At 39.0% G+C, this 21,715-nt stretch overlaps 1 long non-coding RNA gene across 1 annotated transcript; it reads left to right on the forward strand.

The window, feature by feature from the left end:
- Positions 1–46: 46 nt before the first annotated feature.
- On the forward strand, positions 47–19,225 carry LOC135228579 (uncharacterized). The gene is made up of 2 exons (XR_010319157.1): positions 47–3,914; positions 18,646–19,225. It is a non-coding gene; the product is annotated as an uncharacterized LOC135228579 (long non-coding RNA).
- The last annotated feature ends 2,490 nt before the right edge of the window (positions 19,226–21,715 follow it).

Genomic DNA, 21,715 nt, shown 5'->3' on the forward strand with positions numbered 1-21,715 from the left:
CCCCCCGCCCCACTACTGAGACACTGGTCTGGGGTTCATATTTAAAAACACTATAAACTGAGTATACTAGAAATAACTTGGAATTTCAGTGACTACTTTGGAAAATGAGCTTTCATTGGTGTTGTGTCTTCCATGTGGAACAGAAATTAGCTACATGAGGCTGAGTTTTAAGGTCCTACTTTTTAGATACAAGAAACCATTTTCCTTTCTCCTAAATTGTTTAACTAATGGGTTTAGATATTGTAATTCTTGAGTTAGACCAAAGAAGGACAGCTTGGCCTTGAGAAGAATACTTAGTATGTTTTAAACAGATTAACTGAAGACCCTTAATCTTGTTAATCATATAGTCTCTAATGAAAATCTGATTGTCACATGTGAATTTTTCTATACTTTCTGTTTCCTCTAGACAAACTTTATGTGGATCCAACCATACTGATACTAAACGATCCCTTTCCAACTGACAGTTTACATGGGCAATCTCTTGTTTAGATTCCTGGTGAATGCATAGGCTATGCACTTTGAGAATTTTAAGCTAACCTTTAGATATTCGTAGTGATGATACTAGTAAATACTGAAAAGGTAATACTAAACTGTTACACATTATAAAACAAGAGTCAAAAGGTAACCTATTGGCTCAACACTAAGGGTATGGTTGGTAGTTTTAATTCCTAGTTATGGTATAGCTGAATTGAAGAAATCGTTAAGAAATTTATCAATCATTATGGGACAGATAACAGACAAAGTTGCTAATGAGATAAAGACAGAACAGTAATCTCTGGCCTCATTAGCTGAGGTAACATGAGATAACAAAATAGTCTTAAGATTTTTTATTAGCCCAAGAAAGTATAGTCTGTGCTGTAGCAAATTCCTCTTGTTGCATTTAAATAAGTAACACAGAAGAAGTAGAACAGGATATACATAGAATTAGACAGCAAGCTACATGGTTACACACTGTAACATCCTTACAGACACCAGATTTATTTGGCTGGTTTCCATCAGGAAGAAGTACATGGGTTAGGTTTTTTTTTTTTTTTACTGTAAGGGATAGTAATATTCTTAGTCTGCATCCTGATAGTATCAGGCATAATAAAACTCATCTTCTATTGTCTTACCCACCTAAAAGGCAAAAGGCCTTGGTCTAAAACGTTGATGTACCTTGAGTCTGCACACTCTGACAGTGCAACTAAAAATATCACTCTTACTTAATATTGTGGTGAAGAACCAAATGGTATTCAGCGGAAAACCAGCTCCGTGAATTTAAAGAGCCTGCAATGGCCACCATCTAGGAACTCGATCAAGTCCAGGTATTGACCGTCGATGTGTTATTTCCAATTTCCAATCAACAAGAGGGAATGATTTAAAAAATAATATTGTAATCATTATTCCCTGTCCTCGAGCATAGAGAATGTGACCCAGCTGGAGCTGGACTCACAAAGACTCATAAAGACACATCAACTGGGCCCTGAGGTATAAAGACAATCTGAGGGAAAAAAAGAATCTTTTAGGGAGACATTAACATAAATGGGGCATAAAAGCCACTTTTTTTCTTTTAATATTTAGTAAATAGACAGTTAGAAACCAATAAGAGGTCAGTAGCCACAATGAAAGACCCCTCTCCAAATAATTCTGAGCTGGGCTGTACTTCAAAATGGACATTGGTCATTCATGAGGAGTGAAGCAGAACCCCCACAGTGCTGTGTTCTTTGAATTGTTTCCTTTGCTGGGCTCCCCCCATCCCCCCAGCTTTGCATTTGAGTCCTGCTTTTGCTTGGAGGTTGTATGTAAACCCCATTGTGCTTGTGTAGTGTGATTAAGACTTGCTGATGTAACTTGTATGAACTCTCTACTTGTAAACCCTCTTAAAAGTAACCTGCCTGCCTGCCCTAGGTGAGCAGCCTTGGCAGCAGTAAGCACCAACTGACTTCATTTCCTTGTACAATGAAATAAAGATGCCTTTCTTGTTCTCCTACTTGGCTCTCTTGTTTATTGGCTAATAAGAGTCTTGCCAAGTAAGAACTTGGGGCTCCCACCCGATAACAAAAGGAGTTAGACTAGCAATGTTTAATGTTTAGGCATATAAGTCCAAAATCCTAGGTTTTATAAGACCTTCTCAGCTAATATAAAAGGAGAAGAAGATAGAAAAATCAGCAAGTTGTCTGCATTTAATCATTGATCAGTCTGTTAAAAAAAAAAAGTGTCGTCAGTATTCTCTGTGTTCTTCCTGTTCATATGATCTTGAAATGTTATGAGAAACTGAAAGAGAAAATGAGACATACGCTATTAAATACTGTGGTTAGAGTTTTGCTATTGGGTGAATTTAAAGCATTACAATGAGCCAGAAAGAAATAGAACTAGTTCAATGATGTCTATATAATGTTTCTTTATATTGATCACGAATTAGGTTCAGTTTGTAATTTATCAAGCCTTCCTTGTTGTATAGTTTATAGTGGAAAGAATTGTATTAAATAAAACCTAAAGAGTTAACTCAACAAAGGGAGAGAAATATTTGAGCTTGACTCTCAGTGAATTTAGGCCTAAACAACTTTATCAAAATCCTGGATGGAGTCCATGGGTGGCCCATACGGTTAAGTGCTCAACTACTAACCTAAACTTTGGTGGTTCTAACCCATCCAGAGGTGCCTTGGGAGAAAGGCCAGGTGATCCGCTTCTGAAAGGTCATAGCTTTGAAAACTCTATGGAGCAGTTCTGCTCTGCACATGTGGGGTCCTCATGAGTAAGAACTGACTCAATAACAGCAGATTTGAAGCCACATTAAAAAAAAAAAGACAAAAAGTCCTAACCAGAGATGCCAAGAATAGTTGCAAAAACACCAGATTTATAGAACACAAAAGATTCTATCACAAGACGCAAACAAGACAAAATGTGAGTATGCTGATTTTACAATGATGGTGCCATCTGGCATTTTATTATCACAATTTGATCACTACTTACTGGAAATATATTAAAGTTCATTATCCTTACCGCTCTTGGTTAAATAACCAACTTTAAAATACATTAATATCATAAAACCAGAAAATAAGAAGAGTTTAAATGGTAGTACCAGAATTTGTTGGGTTAATTTTCCCTTTTCCAAGGAAAGACAGTTTTTCTCTTCTCACACTCCTTTTTTTAAGCACTGCTGTAACTTACAAGGACAACTTTATCTGAGAGAGAATGACTCATATCTGACGTGAGCTTGTTTTCATAGAACATTATATGAGATCATTGAAGGGAATGGTCTCGACAAAATGCGCTTTATGAAATTGCAAAATACAAGGAATATTTATGTGCATAACAAGGTAGATTCTCCCAGGAGGGTTAGTTAGGCACAAAACAAATTTAGGGTTAAAACAAAACAAAACAAAACAAAGGTTGGGTGTTGCTTTAGCCTTTTAAGGCTAAATGAATATTACGTAACAATTCATTTATTTATGTGTAACGTGTCCATAGTCAAACGTGTATGTTACTTTCCTTGATGTCATTAGTCACAGGCGTGAGTAAAGTTAGGATAAAATAAGCCTTATGAGGGCAGAGACATAATATTCCTTTGTCCCTCCTTTTTTTTTTTTCCTCCTGTGCTGAGATACTCTGGTGGTATTACATTCTGGGACTATAAATATCCCAGATATTCCCAGCTAATGCTTCCAGAATGCAAGTAACTGAAATATGATAAAACCATATTACTCACAAAGGATTTGTTTCCTTTCTTGGAAGAAGGCTTTAAAATATTCTTTTCGTAACTTGCCTTTTATTGTCACCATTAAAAAGAAACCCAATGTGACCCTATAACTGCCTTGTAATGGGCTGAAAACAGAATGTCTGGAACTTACTCAGGAGAAGAAAAAAAAAAAAAGAGGACACAGAAAACGATTTAGCAAAGAAGCATCTGGCTGTTCCTGCAAATTTAACAAAAGGTAACTTAATTTTAATTTGTATTTCATGAAGAATTTTTAATTTGTGAAGATGAATTATAATTTGCACCTCCCCCCACCCCGAGGGGTGGCAGAGGTGACCCCTTTCTAACAGTGCAGTGAAAGATTTCATCAAACTGTAGACTTGTATATACCTTGCAACCAAAAACATAAGTAATTTCATAACATATTAATTCTTTTCTTGCCCACATCTGTCATGGGTTAATTCTGCACAGACGAGACATAGTTCATATGTCTAGTATAAGAGCTACCGCATTTGTTTTCTGTCCTAGGTGACATAAGAATCACAAACGCTAAAGAAGAGAAATCCTCTCTGGGTTTGTGATTTTTAAAGAAAATAACAGCGGGATTTTGGTCTTGTCTTTTAATTGGGTCTCTAGTGCTTTAAGAAGGAAGTCTTAACTATCAGATCTAGCACGGAAAGCCTACTGCAGTCTGGACCCACCCATTCTTCTTAATTTATCTCCCATCTCTGTTGTCACAATCACACCTTCCTGTCAAAGAGAGAGACTTTGTTTTCGGTATATCCAGAACTTTCTTCACTCTAGCCTTCACTCAGCTGGCTGCTCCCCTCTATGCATTAATGCCCACGTACACACATTCCAAACATCTTTTGATGTGTATCTATCTCACCTGTCACTTCGTAAAGCCTTCCCTTATATCCACCCCTCCTAAAATCTGAAAGTAAAACTTGCCGTTTCTGGAACTTCGGACTACTTTAAAATACTGTTTTTTGTTTGTTTTTTAATGCATAAGTTTTCATCTGGTAGTTATAGTTCTTATGTTAAAATGAACTTCAAGTCTCTACGTTAAAAAGCCATCTTTTTTTTTTTCTCTCATAGTACCTAGTAAAACTCAAAACCCCACCGCTACCAAGGCGATTCCAACTCATAACAGCCCCACAGGGTTTCTGAGGCTGTGAATCTGTACAGAAGCAGACTGCCACATGTTTTTCCCATGGAGCCACTGGTGGTTTTGAACTGCCGACCTTTCAGTTAGCAGTCGATCACTTTAACCACTGTGTCACCAGGGCTCCTTAGCACCTAATAAGGTGCTCTTTAAATGATTATTTATTATGAGTAAATATCTTATAGGACAAATTTGAACTCATTGTTTGTTTTGAGCATACATAATCAAGCTATTTTCTGTTAGTACTATTTTAATATGTAATATTATTTTATATAATGGAGTGTATATATGCGCGTGTGTGTGTGTGTGTGTGTTAACTGCCATTGCCCTACCCCTCTTAGTTTTCTCATAACTTTAAATATAGTTGTTATATTGAATGCTTAAAGTCCTTCTCTGCTAGTTCCAAACCTACGCTCCTAACCACCATGCTCTGAACCAACCAACATGTAGTAAACCACAGCTGTGTGGGAGTTGAATAGTTTTGCACCATTTTGGGGTCATGTCTAAGGATGTTTGTTTTACAGTTCAGCACACAATTTTATCTTAGCCTCATCTTGTAACACAGTTCTAGCGAAATGATGATGTGAGAAGGAGTTTTAGAATAGGCTGTTAAGTCAGACTCACGTTTGGTTTACACATACAGGACGTTAGATTCTTTTTTAATCTTGAACTTATTCATATGGTATGGGATCCTTGCATAATGTTTTACAAGACAAAATAAACTAGAGAATATGTAATATATTAGAATATAAGTTTCTCTAAATAATGACAATGCTTACAATGTTTACAGGAAGCTTGATTCTTTAGCGATGTAATATATACTTATATGACACAGAGTCCTGTGAGTATATTCTAGGGAGGCATCAGTGAATCACAGTCATATTTCATCTAAACGCTAATAATGATGACAGTATCTAATTAGGAGGCTGACTCTTTGGAAATTTTCCATTGAAATTGACGCAGTATTCAAATACAAAATTTGACGGGAAGTTGACTCTTTGGTAATTTCCTATTGAAATTAACACTGTACTGAAATGCAAAATTTGCTCATGTTCTGTACTGTAGTATATAATCGAACTTACTCACTTTAGTTGTAAAAATATTGATTTGACCTGATTCCTAAGCATAGCAAATTGTACATCCTTATCATGTTACATTTAAATCTATGGGAATCAATACTTGTAATATATACTATACCGGTGTGTGTGTATGTGTGTGTTTCACATAAAGAAAAAAAAAAAAAAAAAGGAATAGGCTGTACAAAATTACTAGCTTTGTATATAGCAACTCATGAGGTCACACAAGAGCCTTGCAGTACTGGTTATATTATCTCTAAAGTACGAGGAAGAAACAGTTTTCTTTTTAAATTTTTATTGTGCTTTGAGTGAAAGTTTACAAATCAAGTCAGTCTCTCATACAAAAATATACATACACCCCGCTATATGCTCCTATGCTCTCCCCCTAAAGTGACAGCACACTCCTCTCCACCCTGTATTTCTGTGTCCATTCAGCCAACCTCTGTCCCCCTCTGCCTTCTCATCTTCCCTCCAAACAGGAGCCACCCACATAGTCACATGTGTCTGCTTGATCCAAGAAGCTCACTCTTCACCAGCATCATTCTCTATCCCAGAGTCCAGTCCAATCCCTGTCTGAAGAGTTGGCTTTGGGAATGGTTAGGAAATAGGTTTTCAGATATTTATTTATGGAGCCTCCAAAAAGAAGGTCAGAACTGAGATTGCAACCTAGGTCTAGCTGACTCCAGAGAAACATGAACTCTCCATGACAATGTCCAGCGAACTGAAGCCCAAGTGGTCATCCAAAATTTTAATCCTCTAGGACATTAACAAGAAAGCTGCTTATAAACTATTCACGGCACATCATTTTCAATGGATAAACACTGTAACAGGGAGGAGGGATTTTTAAACTTTTTTTTTCCTCCTAAAAATGTAGATTCCCTTATTTAAAATTTAACTTTTAAGAATGCAGACTGTGAAATTTATTCAATTGATGCTAACCTTGGAGCTTTTGATCCAAAGTGTACTAAGTTAAAATTATATTGTAGTGCATATTTAAAAAGCCTGTATTTGAGGTAATTTGTGGTAAACTTTTCAATCATGCTCCTAGGGGAAAGAAGGAGGGGACTCATCCTTGATAGTGGCTGCAAAAACAGCTGACCTCTCATGTTGCATTTACATTGTGAACACTTCCTGTGGTTTTCAACGAATTAACATTAAGTAACAGCACTATTTTTTTAATAAATAGTTTGGTGTGTTAGAAAATTGGCGTGTCGTACAAGGCTTATATGCATATTTGGTAAACTGGGGCCCCGGTTTCAGGGTCCGTCGTGTCCACAGCCGGGATAATAACTTTGCTTGGTGAAGAGCAGCATGAGGTTTACGTGGACGGGGCTGGGAGGCTCTTCAAGGGTCAAGTTCATCACAGGAGAAAATACAGCCACATGGGAAAATTCAAGCAGCTCTTGCCCGGGACAAGGCTTTAGACAGAGGGGCTGGGCAATTCAGAATGTGGTACGATGTGGGCGCTTGGATTTTTCTTCGGACCCAAACCCCACGGATTCAGGTCTTAGTTCAGTAGAACAGAATGGATGTCAGTTAATTACAAAAGAGCTGTTTCATGAAAAGCTGTATATAACTCTGGGGAACAAGCAACACAGCTTTGTGAGCAGCACCCCTCCCTCAACCCCAACATAGTGCAAGAAAAAAATGAAGGAGAAAGATACTACCACACTTGATTTCAGAACTTCAGACAGTTTTGAAACCTAAGTGGTAGAATACCCAGAGGCGATAGTAGTCGTATCCATAAGAACTTGTGATTCCTTATCAAAGTGGAAGTACCCATTGGGAGCAAAGTGGTTACTCAGAACACCTGTGTTCAGGACTCCCAGGAAGATGCCGTGGAAAAGAATCTGGAACAGCAGAGGAAAAGGAAACACAAGCATGCTCATGAGCATAAATGAGGCCCAGACTAGTGGCCTCACATAAATACATAGTTGGGCAGTATTTTAGACATACATTTTTTTTTTTTTTTTTTGCACAGGTGAGCATGAAAAAAGACCAAACCCAATGCCACTGAGTCGGTGCCAACTAACAGCTACCCTATAGGATAGAGTTGCCCCATAGGGTTTCCAAGGAGTGGCTGGTGGATTCGAACTGCCAATCTTTTGGTTAGCAGCTGAGCTCTTAACCACTGTACCACCAGGGCTCCAGGTGGTACATAAGCAAGCAAAAAAAAAAACTTAGTATTCTATGACTCCATTTGTATTCCTAGGTTAGTGGATCTGGAGAGTCTTGTTATAAGTATAGAAACTTTCTATATAGTGGGAAAGAGATGCATAATGAGTACATTTAACAAGTAAGGCTCACTGTGTCAATCTACCAGTGACTGATGAGCCTGGTGATAAACTTCTGAGCTGTGACTCGGGTTCTAACTGCACTGGAAAGCTCAATAAAAAATCATATTTTGTAAATAGGTGAAATTATGCAGCAGCTTGCACTTCTATAACAAATCTACTTTCTCAACGAGTATTCATTGAATGCCCAGTGTTTGCCAGACACGTTGCTGTGGGTTAAGCTATGAATAACAAATATTTCCTGTCTTCAATTAGTTCATGGTCCTGTAGAGAAAACAGATATGTAAACAGACATACAGAAAGTGGTAAGGGCAAAAATAGAGATGTGCCCAGGTTGATGAAAGCATATGGAAGAGGAGTCAGAATTTTGTCTCAGAAGATGAGGGAGCGATTTGGAGGTGATGCTAGCCGTGCTGAGGGAGCAGCATGACATGGGAGATGCTGAGGTACAAAGGCCTATGCCTTATGTGCCTGGAACGTAGGCACCCACAGGTAAACCAACAAGGGAGCAGTTCCTGTCTAAGCACACATTTTTTAGGTGATATCGGTAGCGTCTCTCTGGCAGCAGAGATTCTACACGTGTGTAATGCTGTGTTCAACTTGCAATGCAGGATACACTGAACCATTCAAGAATTTTCAAACTAGGATTTTACCCAAAAGGTTTATTGAGTCCCTGAGAGGTGCAAAAGGTTAAAGCACTTGCTGCTAACTGAAAGGTTGGTGGTTCCAGGCCACCCAGAGGCACCTCAGAAGAAAGACCTGGCTACCTACTTCTTAAAAATCAGCCATCGAAAACCCTATGGAGCACAGCTCCACTCTGCCACACTTGGGATGGTCATTCGTCAGGATTGACTTCACAGCAGCTGGTTTGGTCTGGTTTTTAGGCACAGACAGAAAATAAAAATTACTAAACTATGAATTTTACATACTTCGTCCTGCCCTTTTTCTATCACTGCTATTCCAGCCTTCGTACTTTTATTGCATCTACCTCTTAAACATGGGTGTTCTCAGCTTCATTTTCTTCTCAATCTCTTGTTTCCTCAGGCAATATCATTGTCATCCATTGTTGTATGTATTATCTCTGAGCTCGAACTGATTCCTGGGCTGCATACACAGGGTTTCCCACGCTGCACTGTGCGTCCTTATATGGAGGTGGATCCATGAGCCCCAACTGAGCTCTGTATCAACAAAATCTGAACTTTCTGAACATTCTCTTAGGGACATAGATGCTATTTCTTTCTCTTCCTAAACCCCATGTCTATATTCAATAGTTTGTCTATCCCAGTGGATTCTATCGCTGATCTTTTTGTCTCTGCTTTTTCATATTTATGAAGGGTATATACTGAGCTTTCTCAGAATAACAAAGATAAAGCTAATACAATGATACTTAAAAGGCATATCTGGGCTTAAAGTACATTGTAACTGACAAAAAACATATCTTGAAATAAAAATGAGTAAAATAAAACAACAAATAATTTTTATAACCTCATATTATCAAATAGAAATACAAAGTAATCTGATCATCTTGGGAAGAGAAAGAAAGGTAGCTTATAAATTAGACAGCAATTTGATTATGTAGAGGGGGTGAAGGGAAAGGGGATCAGAATTACTGAGCTGTTGCAATCAGGTCATTGGAATATACTGAAAAAACATGCGATCATTCATTTTGCCAAGTCACTAAATAGTCATTATATCAATGACTGTACATCTTGAAAATAGGACTGAAATTACTTTATTAGGAAACATGAGTCACTTACAGTGCTAGTATGTATTACTCAAAATTTCTCAGAAATACCAAACATTGTTGGGTCCTGATGTAGATTTTCACAATCCAGAAATTATCTTAAGCATATCACCTATCTAAACCGACTCAAGAGGATGTAGAAAATATCAACAGATACATAACAAATGAAGAGATTGAATGAGCAATAATAATAATCCCCCTACCCTCCAAAAAGCCCTGGACCAGACGGTTTCACTGGGGAGTTCTACCAAATATTTAGAGAAGAATTGACACCAATCCTGTTCAAATTCTATCACAAAGTAGAAGAGGAAGGAATACTCCTTCTTTCTATGAATCCAGCATTACCTTGATACCAAAGCCAGACAAAGACACCACAAGAAAAAAAAAGAAAATACTACAGACCAATATCTTTTACAAATATGGATTTCAAATTTTTCAACAAAATACAAGCAAACAGAATCTAACAGTATATTAAAAGAATTATACAGCTTGATCTAGAGGGACTTATTCAGGAATGCAAGGATGGTTCGACATGAGAAAATCAATCAATGTAATACACCACATTAATAGAACAAAGAAAAAAGACACATGATCATCTCAACTGGTCCAGTAAAGGTATTTGATAAAAATCTAACATCCTTTCTTGATCAAAACTCTCAACTAGAGGAGTAAAAGGAAAGTTCCTCAATATCATTAAGAACATTTATGAAAAACCAACAGCCAACATTATATTCAATGGAGAAAGACTGAGATCTTTCCCTTGAAAATGGGACAAAGAAAAGGATGGTTGTTCTCACCACTCCTATTTAATATTGTATTGGAAGAACTAGCCAGAGCAATAAGGCAAGAAAAAGAAATAAAAGATATCCAAATCAGAAAGGAAGAGGTAAAACTGTCTCTATTCACAGATGACAGGACCCTGTATATAGAAAACCCCAAAGATTCACTAAAAAGATCTAGAGCTAATGTAGAAATTTAGCAAAGTTACAGGATACAAGGTCAATACCCCAAAATCAGTTAGGTTTCTGTATACCAGTAATGAGAAATCTGAAAAGGAGATGAAGAAAATAATTTTCCTTTGCAATAGCATCTAAGACAGTAAAATAATTAGGAATAAATTTAGCCAGGGATATGACAGACGTATAAAATGAAAATTATAAAACACTACTACTGAAAGAGATTAAAGATCTAAACAGATGGAAAGACATTCTTTGTTCATGGATTAGAAGACTTAAAAATAGTCAAAATGTCAATACTACCAAAATGATCCGTAGACTCAATGCAATCCTCATCAAAATTCCAATAGCATTTTTTCTTACAGAAATGGAAAAACTAGTCCTTGACTTTACATGAAAAGGTAAGAGATCCCAAATAACCAAAGCAATTAAAATAAATAAATAAATAAAATAGTTCTCACACTTTCCAGCTTCAAAACATGATACACAGCTACAGTAATCAAAACAGCTTGATGCTGGTTTAATGATAGACACATAGACGGATGGAATAGAATTGAGAACCCAGAAATAAATCCATACGTCTACGGTCACCTGACTTTCCATAAGGGTGCTAAGTCATTCAGTGGGGGAAGGAACAGTCTCTTCAACAAACGGTGTTGCCACAATTGGATTTTCCCGTACAGAAAAGTGAAGCAAGGTCCATACCTCACAAAATACACAAAACTAATTCAAAATGCATCAAGACCCAAATGTCAAATCTAAAACCATAAAGTTCTTGGAAGAAAATATAGGGGTGAAGCCATGGGACTTAATTTTTTTTTTTAATGATACCTTATCAAGCACAACTATGAATGTACAGGCAAGAGAAGACAAATAGATAACTGAGACCTCATAAAAATTAAAGACTTGTGTTCATCAAAAGACACTATCAAAACAGTAAAAAGGCAACCTATAGACTGGGAAAAAAATCTTCAGGGATCATATATCCAATAAAGGTTTAATATCCAAAATATACATAAGACTTAAACAGCTTAACAACAACAACAAAAAAAAAACAAGTAACCCAATCAAAGAATAGACAATGGACTTACGTAGACATTTCACCAAGAAGGATATTCAAACGGCTGACAAATACATGAAAAGATGCTCAACATCTTTAGTCATCAGAAAGATGCAAATCAAAACCATAATAAAAGGAAACAAACAAACAAAACACTTCACTCTCACTGGGATGGCTAAGATTAAAAACAAACAAAAAAACCAACCATGGAAAATAAATGTTGATGAGAATGTGGAGAAATTGGAACCCTTATCCATTCCTGATAGGAATGCAAAATGATAACAGCATTGTGGAAAACAGTGTGTCAGGTCCTTAAAAAACTAAAAACAGAGCTACCATATGACCCAGCAATTCCAAATATACACAAAAAACAAAAAATAACCAACCCGTTGCCGTGAGGTCAATTCTGCCTCAGAGGGTTTCCACGGAGTAGCTGGTGGATTCCAACTGCTCACCTTTTGGTTAGCAGCCGAACTCTTAACCACTGCACCACCAGGGCTTCTATACATATAGATATTTTAAAAACAGCAACATGAACAGACATATATACACCAGTGTTCATTACAGCAGTATCCACAATAGCCTAAAGGTGGAAACAACCCAAACACTCATCAATGGATGAATGGAAAAACAAAATATGGTACATGCAATGGAAGACTACTCAGCCAAAAAGAGAAATGAAGTCCTGATACATGCTACAACTTGGACGAACCTCGAGGACATGATGCTGAGTGAAATAAGTGAATCGTGAAAGGAAAAATATTGTATGACCGCACATGAAATGATAGGAAAGGCCAATACAGAGAGACAAAGGTTTATTAGTGATTACCAGGGGTGGGAGAGAAGGGGAGAGGGGGAACCATTGTTTGGGAAGCAGTGAGCTTCTGGCTCTGGTGAAGGGAAATTTAGCATCAATTAAGCAACGTTGTTCAGGACACTGTGCAGCATCACCTTCCAAGCAGAGCTATCTGCATTTATTAGAGTCCAAAACTGTAATCTGAATGGTGAACAAATGTGGTATGAGATATTAGGTACTAGTTAAATTTTAATTTGATTTTCTCAGTGCCACAGAATTTCTAGTAAGTATTTAGGCAATTTGTTGTATATAAAGCCAGCTCCGACTGAGAATTTCCTCTTTACTGCTATAATATTTATCACATTTTTCTAGTCATTTTTCTTTCTCATAATTCTTTAGGACTCTGTTTTTAATGGCTGTTTGTCAGTCCAGACATTTTAAAGTATTACTGCTCAAAAGGTGCATTTCATGAAATATAGGAAAAGAATATAGAGTGCCCACTTCCTTCTTAGTGCCGATTCCAGAGGTCAAGGTGTTGATGACTTCTGGCGGAAGGGGCACAGTCCCAGAGACGGCGATTGCCGGGGACAACCATGCCACTATGTCAGCCGTGCTAAATACAATAATAAGGAGTAACGCTGATAAGGCTCTCTGTGTTGCGCTTAATATTTGTCTTTTACCAAAGATAACGGCCCTGCGTAATATTCTCTTGTCGATGAAACATTTCTTCCTGATTTTCTCTGCGACATTAGCTCTTCAAGATCATGACTAGTGGTTTTTAATTTCCTAGACATGTTTACTCAGAGCAACAAAACAAGTCGTTTCTATACATACCTTAGAAGCCTGATAATTAAAATGGTCCTTGATTGACGGGATTAAAGATGATGAATGACATTGATAAAAGCATTCTGAAACGTGGATCTATGAACACACGTCGACCATCTGTTCTGCTGGATGAAATGATGACACAGGAGATGCTATTCAAAGTCAAACACAGATGAAATTTGAATGATATGCCTTTTTTAACAATAGGTTTTCCTTCCTTGAAAATACCTTACCTCAAAATCAAAATTAGTTTGCATTCTTTAAAAACAGACTGGAGATGGCAGCAGCGTATATGCTAGATGTCGTTGTTAGTTGCTGTCAAGTCAATTCCGACTCATGGTGACCCCACGTGTGCAGAGTAGAACTGCTCCACAGGGTTTTCAAGGCTTTGAAAACCGGAAGCAGGTAGCCTGGCCTGTCTTCCAAGGCACCTCTGGGTGGATTCAAACTGCCAACTCTTTGAGTAGTTGTTGAGCACGTAACCAATTGTGACACTCAGGAGCTCATACGGTAGACAGAGATAAGAAATTGGCCCAGAATTTGAAATTTCTCCCTCTCTCCATGTTTCTCTATTTCTCTTTCTCTCGTACACAAATGTGTACACACACAAATCCTTCTTGTGAAAATCAAGAGTAACTAGATTTTTCTTTTTTAATTTTTATGCCATGTATCTTAATTTCTACATAATTACATAAGCCCAAACTAAAGCAATGTTTCCCATTGATTAAAAACTCTAGCTTTGGGCATCATGTTGGGAGAATAGCTAGCACTGAATCACACAAGTGGCTGAAGAAGCCAAGTCACCGTAGGGGAAGAAAGATTAGGGCCAAAGGAGTCTCGGAAGTGTCAGACCTAGAAGGCAGGCTCCTGATTATGAGTCAGGGGAAAACCATTGTCCCATATGTCAGCAACCCAGCAGTCGGAGAAGAGGATGAGGTCAGAACAGCTTCCTATGATAAAGGCATAGGAGTTACTTTCAAACGCTGGCTCAGTCAAGTACACCTCCAATAGCCACGGGCAAGTTTGGAAGTCATCGTGAAAATTAAGTGGGAAAATAAGTAACTAGTTCCAGACACATGATAGAACTCATTAATAGTTACTTTTCCTTACCAAGATCAAATCAGATGAGGCAAAATGAATACAAATTAGGGTAGTCACTTAGACTTCTATGTTATTCATAGACTTCTCACTCAACTCAAGAAGCCGAGTTGCTAAAAGTAGTTTCTGTTCTCTGAGAAAACAGTTCCGATGTTAAGTCCTGGGGAATGATGGTACCTTGACCTATGGAAGAAATGAATATTTGAGGAGTATAGCTTGCCTATTCTGTTTATTGCTTTTACTAGCTGATGTATTGCCCACAACAGCTTCATGAGGCAATGGTATTATATCAAAAAGCGAGGTCCTAAGAAGTAACCAATATGTTAAAAGTCGAGTTAAAGGCAGAGTTGGAACGGAAAGAGTTGTTTTCAAGGAATGTTACACTGTTTCCAAGAGGGATAACTGTCACATAGCATCCATTTTTATAATATCTTAAACCAGGTGCTGTCGAGTCAATTCTGACTCATGGTGGCCCCAGATGCGTCAGAGTAGAACTGTAGCTACATAGGGTTTTCAAGGCTGTAATCTTTCAGAAGTAGATCACCAGGACCTTCTTGCACGGTACATCTCAGAGGATTCAAATGGCCAACCTTTTGGTTAGTAGCTGAGCACTTAACCATTTGCACTACCCAGGGAAAGTCACAATAGTCATTCAATTCCAAAGACAATAACAACCAAAGCCAACATGTTGGTTAAAATATGAATTATTCATCTAAAATGTATAGAATGTGAAAATAACTAAAAACCTAAATGTCTTCTAACTGCACACTAATTATTAAGACTCTCTGCTATAACTAACGCTACATTTTTGTTTGCTCTTTTCTTGATAAACTTTTCTTTTCACTCAGATACCAAGATTTCTGATCATAAGGCAGGGTTAGGTCTGAAAGGGGTCAATGGCTGTGCTATTGAGACTTTCTCAGGCACCGAAATTTCAGGGGCCTTATCAGAGTGCATCTAGATATGACTTCTGATACGTGCTGAGTTGTTCAGAAGTAAGACCTCTGCAGCTCATCAGCAAAAGCCCTGACTTCTTGGGATACACAGAACCTTATGGCTTCAGTCCCACATCCAGGCCCCAGGCTCAACCCCAACACCCAGTCCAGGCCTTGCTCCAGCTTTAGTCCCTGGTGGAGCTCAAGTCTCAGCCTTAGCCCAGGCCCAGATCTAACCCTACACATAGCCACAGGCCCAGCCCTATCTCCAGCATAGACCCAGCCCAAACCTGGACATAAAGCAAAGCCCAGGCTCAGACTGTGTCCCAGGTCTAGGCCAGTCCCAGCCCTAGCCTCAACCTTAGCTTTTGACCAGCTTGAGCCCCAGCCCTAGCCCCAGGCCCAGGCCACTCCCTGACCCCAGGCTCACTTTCTTGTCTTTGTACTTTTGCCTTAGGATTCACGTCTACGCTAAGGCAAAGGCTGTCCGTTTTTCAGAAAGGAATAAAATGGTATAGAGTAAGGGTGTGTAGCGGAATTACTTACAATTAATTTTTAGTGCAGTGAAAACTAGGTAAACTTTTAACGTTTAGTAAAATTGTCGAATATAGCTGTTCTCTGTATTTGTCTTTGCATTTGGAAACTTCATAACTGAACTTTGCTTACACATGTGTTTTCATATTTTTATTCAACCGTCTACCAGACTGTCTATATAAGTCTGAAGCGGTAGGTGTTTTCATGAGGCTGGTGAGTGACTATGACATAATGGCAAGAATCCTGCTCGGCTTTACTTATTATGCAGAGTTCTGGGATCAACGGCAGTGGGGTGGGAAGCTGAGCCACAATTCTGAGACACACTCAAGTCGCTAAGGTCCAGTCCTGTAAGCTGTAATGCTCCCCCTCCTGGCCACAGATTGAAGTTTTCCTCTTTTGTGAAAAAACTACCCTTATATCATCATGCATTTTTCCTCTAGGGATTGTTAATCTTGGACTTTGGCAGACTTTGTGTTTTAGAAATTTGCTCCTTAAATAGCCTTTATTTCTCATAACTCTGGCTCTTGAACTAGTAAGTCTTAGCTTTCAATATTCTTGCTTGTGCAATGAGATTTTTTTTTTTTTAAACTATATGTAGAAATTAACTACATTTTATTTCAACTCTACTACTCCCCTTTGGAAACCCTGGTGGAGCAGTGGTTATGAGCTACGGCTGCTAACCAAAAGGATGGCAGTTCAAACCCACCAGGTGCTCCGTGGAAACCCTGTGGGGCAGTTCTACTCTGTCCTATAGGGTTGCTGCAAATTGGAGTCTACTCAACAGCAATGGGATTTTTTTAGTTTAAAGATACGTTTCAGTTAGCAGCATAGTTCTTAACCATTGCACCACCAGGGCTCCTTGGTAGCCAGAGACTCAACTAAAACCCAGGATGTTCTATTGCCAAGTGAAATAAGGAGGGAATTGATATAGGGTAACAAATAACAGTCTGGCACTAGCTGGGCCATTAGCCGCTAAAGCCTGGAGGAAACTCTACCTCAGTGTTTCTCAACCTCAGCACTGTTGACACCTACAACCAGGTAATTCTTTTTTTGAGAGACTGTCCTGGCCATTGTAGGATATTTTAGTGGCATCCCTGTCCGCCACCCAGTAGATGCCAGTAGCATCCCCCTCCCCCAGTCGTGGCAGCAAAAGTGTCTCCAGATATTGGTAAGTGTCCAATGGGGGGTGGGAGAGAGCCAAAATCGCCTTGCGTGAGAACCACTGCTCTAGCTCTAAGATGCCAGCTCAGAAAGTCCCTTATTTGAAGGCCTATTCCCTTTGTTTTTAAATAAGCTATCCCCGATTGTCAAAATTTCAAATTTTTAATAGGAGTCAGGTTAATTTTATTCCCTCCTCCTCCTCCTTCATTCTGTCCTCTTATAAAAACCAAACCTGTTGCCATCGAGTTGATTCTGACTCATAGCTACCCTACAGGACAGAGTAGAACTGTTCCATAGGGTTTCCAAGGAGTGGCTGGTGGATTTGAACTGCCAACCTTTTGGTTAGCAGCCGTTTGCACAGAAGTGCTAATAATTGAATTTTTGACCCTTAGCTACTCACCTACCTTTGGAGTATAAAAAAGTTGAGGTCAAAGAGGTCAGGGAGTTAGAGGAAGGAATTATTTGTTGACAGTTATCTCTAGGAGTACTTACTGTTCTCCTTCACTCAAGCCCGATGAGAGGAGCTTTAGTAGTACACGGGGAGCCAGGATGGGTCTCCTGGTGCTTAGGAACAAAATAGAGTTGTCTGACTCATGCCTGAGGAAAGATCTCCAGCGAGAGGCTGTCTGAGATTGCTTGTAGCACTGGCATCCAAGTTTACCACAGCCAAACTCTCAAAATGTGCTGGTTTTTCTGGAAATAAAGTACCCAGGTAGGGATGTTCATTGGCTTGAGTAGACAGAAGCTAAGAGAGTTGAGAGGAGGTTATAAATTGCCAGCTGAGGCAGCTGAGGGACAGGCACTAAAGGGGCTCCTTCAGGACCAGCTACATAATTTGCGGGGCCCAGTCCAAAATGAAAATGCAGATCACTTGTTCAGGAATTTTAAGACCACGACAGCAAAACATTGAACCAAGCATGGTGCCCTAGGTCCTGTGTGTTTACATAGAACACATACCCATGAAGCTAGCCCTGGACCTAGGCGTGAAGTCACACAGCTCACAAAAACCCGCAAAAGTGGCCACAAGGTAAACTAAAAAAAAAAAAAAACACTGCCAGCGAGTCGACTCAGACTCATAGTGACCCTATAGGACAGAGTAGAACTGCCAGATAGAGTTTCCAAGAAGCGCCTGGCCGATTCGAACTGCCGACCTCTTGGTTAGCAGCTGTGGCACTTAACCACTACGCCACCAGGGTTTCCACAAGGTAAATAGGTAGACTTAAACTTTTTCCACAGCCTACAAAAACCGTTGTCAGATTACAGAGATGTCAAGGAAAGGAGAATATTTCGTGCCCCTAACCTGTCCTCCCTCTCTGGCTTTTCAGTCCTCAAGAAATCAGAGGCAGCTTAGTGAAGATGAGAAGATTGGAAGATTAGAAACTCTGGAGAGAAACAGACCATCAAATGTGTGACCACTGGCTACTTCTCTCTACTGCAGGCTTCTAGCAGACCACAGACAATTGGAGGGAGGAGTTTAACTTTAGATGAAGTTTGAAATTTTAACTATTATACAGAGCTGCATCTTAACAGAAGTAACTAAACCAAATCGAACCCATTTGTCGAGTCAATTCCAACTCATAGTGACCCTATAGGACAGAGTAGGACTGCTCCCTAGGGTTTCCAAGGCTGTAAATCTTTACGGAAGCAGACTGCCACATCTGTCGCCCATGGAGCAGCTGGTGGGTCAGAACCACCAACCTTTAAAGCAACCAAGTGCTTTAACCCCTACGCCACCAGGGCTCTTACAAAAGTAATTAGACAACTTCTTTTTTTCTTTTCTTTTTACATCTGCAAATTTGGGGACTTCCCAAAGATTTTACCCAAGCTGGTGATGAAGAAGTTGACATAGTGGATTTGCAGGACAGTGATGGGAAAGAATAAAGGTACTTTATAAATGTGCCCAAAGGTTTTCTGTTTATTTACCCAAACTTTCCTGAGTGAACACACACACACACACACACACACACACACGTGTGCATGGACACGGGAACACACTTACATGAATCTGAAAGATTATTTGAGATGAAGAAATTGGAGTAATGGCTCAATTGAGCAATGCCTCAGAATTATACCAGTTATAAGCCACAGCAAAAGAGAGCAGATAAAAGAAACCAAAAAAATAATGTGTGTGTTAAAAAAATTTTTTTTTTTTGTTATTCTATTTACATGACATTTTTGTTGGGTATTTACATGAAAGATACTCTCTAGAATGTAAACTAAAAAAGGGAGGGAGTATTGATAATAAACTCTAAACAAAGGTAAAAGTATAAAAAAAATCATTTTGGAGGTGTGTTTTATTTTGGAGGTTGTATTTAAATCAGCGGCAATATATGGGCAAGAAATGTTCTTTCATTGCCCTCAAGTGGTTAACTTTTATCACTGCAACATCTCTAGCTGCTTGAAAAGTTACTGTTTCCGTAATATCCTCACCAACCTTCACATCTTAAAGGCTATTTGACAAAGGAAATCTGGAATCATGGTATTCTATTCTGAAATACTTTCTAAATAACCAAATGATGAAATGGGCTAAGTAGATTTATTGGAAAAAAAAAAAAAAAAAGGTTGCTATGAAGTCGATTCCAACTCACGGCCATCCCATGTGTGTCAAATTAGAATTGTGCTCCACAGGGTTTTCAGTGGCTGATTTTTGGGGAAGTAGGTCAGGAGGTCTTTCCTCCAAGGTACCTCTGGGTGGATTTGATCTGCCAATCCTTCAGTTAACAGCTGAGCGTGTTAACCATTTGTACCATCTAGCTTTACGTAGTTGAGTTGAAATAGGCCCACCATACAAAGATTTGCAAAATTATTTAGCTTTTCTCTCCTTTTTAAATTTATCTCTAACTTCCTCATGAGCCCTAAATCACCTGGTTAAAGATTGGATAGGGAGAGGATGTGGGGATTACTTTTTGAAATTAAGCAGTTGGAAACAATCTCATTTAATGTAAATACTCAGACGCCGCAAGCTTCAACACTGTGTCAGTGTTGTTTCTCTTCTCCTTCTGCTCACGGAAGCGTGTTCATTCAGCAGGAAGCTCCTAGTGCCCACCTCGTGCTCTGAGCCTTTGCAAAACGGGCTGGTTGGCCTGCCATGTTGCTGCCTTAGCCCGGCCTTGGTTTTTTCTGATGCCGCAAACTCTTGAGTCTCAACCTTGTCTCTTCCCTACCCCTAATACCCAATCACCCTGATTTAGGATGTTGCCTTGGGCATTTATACCTCATTACGGCAGGGCCATTCCAGCCATGTTGGTTCTCAGCAGCCTTCTTCAAAATTCCCTTCCTTCTGGGAAGCACGCACGCACACACACACACACACACACACAAATACGTAGATCCCTTTACACCACAAGAGAGTCTATGTTGATGCAAGGGACCTATACTGGGCCCTCCTTTTGCAGAAACTTTCTATTGCTCAGATTTTAGCTGCATCAGAGTTCCCCGGAAGGCTTGCTGAAACATTTCTGGGCCCTTCCCCAGAGTTTGTGGTTTAATAGGCCTGGGCTGGGTTCCAAAGATTTGCAGAAATAACAGGTTTCCGTTGATGCTGCTGCTGCTGGTTCAGGTACCACTGGACTAAACAATACATCCTCCAATTTTTCACATCAAGTTACATATTAAAAACAACACTGGGGTAAACTGAAACTGAAGAGCCTTTAAAAACCCACTGCTCTCAAGTCAATTCCGACTTATAGTGACCTACAGGACAGCATAGAAGTGCCCTCATAAGATTTCCAAGGAGTGCCTGGTGGATTCAAACTACCAACGTTTTGGTTAGCAGCTGCAGCTCTTAACCACTACATCACTCTATATGGAGATTTGTATAAACATTAATTATATTTTTATTATGCATAATTGTAAGAAAAATGTTAGGGAGGATCTCAAATATTAATTTTTATGAAACTTCTAAAAAATATTTTGAATATTTTAATGATTAACTTCTGATAACATAACTCATTAACATCAAGTTTTATGTTGGAAATGGCTACAGGGATTCCTGCTCTAGACTTCAAATTCTTGGCGGTTACTTTAACAACATTTTACTCCTGCATGAAAGTGGTGAAACATTTTTACAAACTTTCAGGTATTTAACACAATTGACTATTTAAAGACTCTAACAACTGTCCCTTTTCTTTAATTGGAAGATCTAATTTTGAAATGTCTTGTGATAGTGGAAGTGGACTTCCAATTCAATGGAAGTTTTATATCAAAGGTTTCAAAAATAATACACATGCCTTGTTATTGCAGTCAGTTTACAGCCAGCTTGGATGCCCCTGAAAGGGCAAGACAATTGCAAAAGGGCAGCTGTTTTAATATATAAAGGTAGAAATTAAGAGTCATCACCTGGAGCTGCATCACAACTCAGGCAAGCTCCCCACACTGCTCCCCGCTCTCACGTAC

The sequence above is a fragment of the Loxodonta africana genome, chromosome 23 (assembly GCF_030014295.1).
Source record: "Loxodonta africana isolate mLoxAfr1 chromosome 23, mLoxAfr1.hap2, whole genome shotgun sequence".
Taxonomy (NCBI): Eukaryota; Metazoa; Chordata; class Mammalia; order Proboscidea; family Elephantidae; genus Loxodonta; species Loxodonta africana.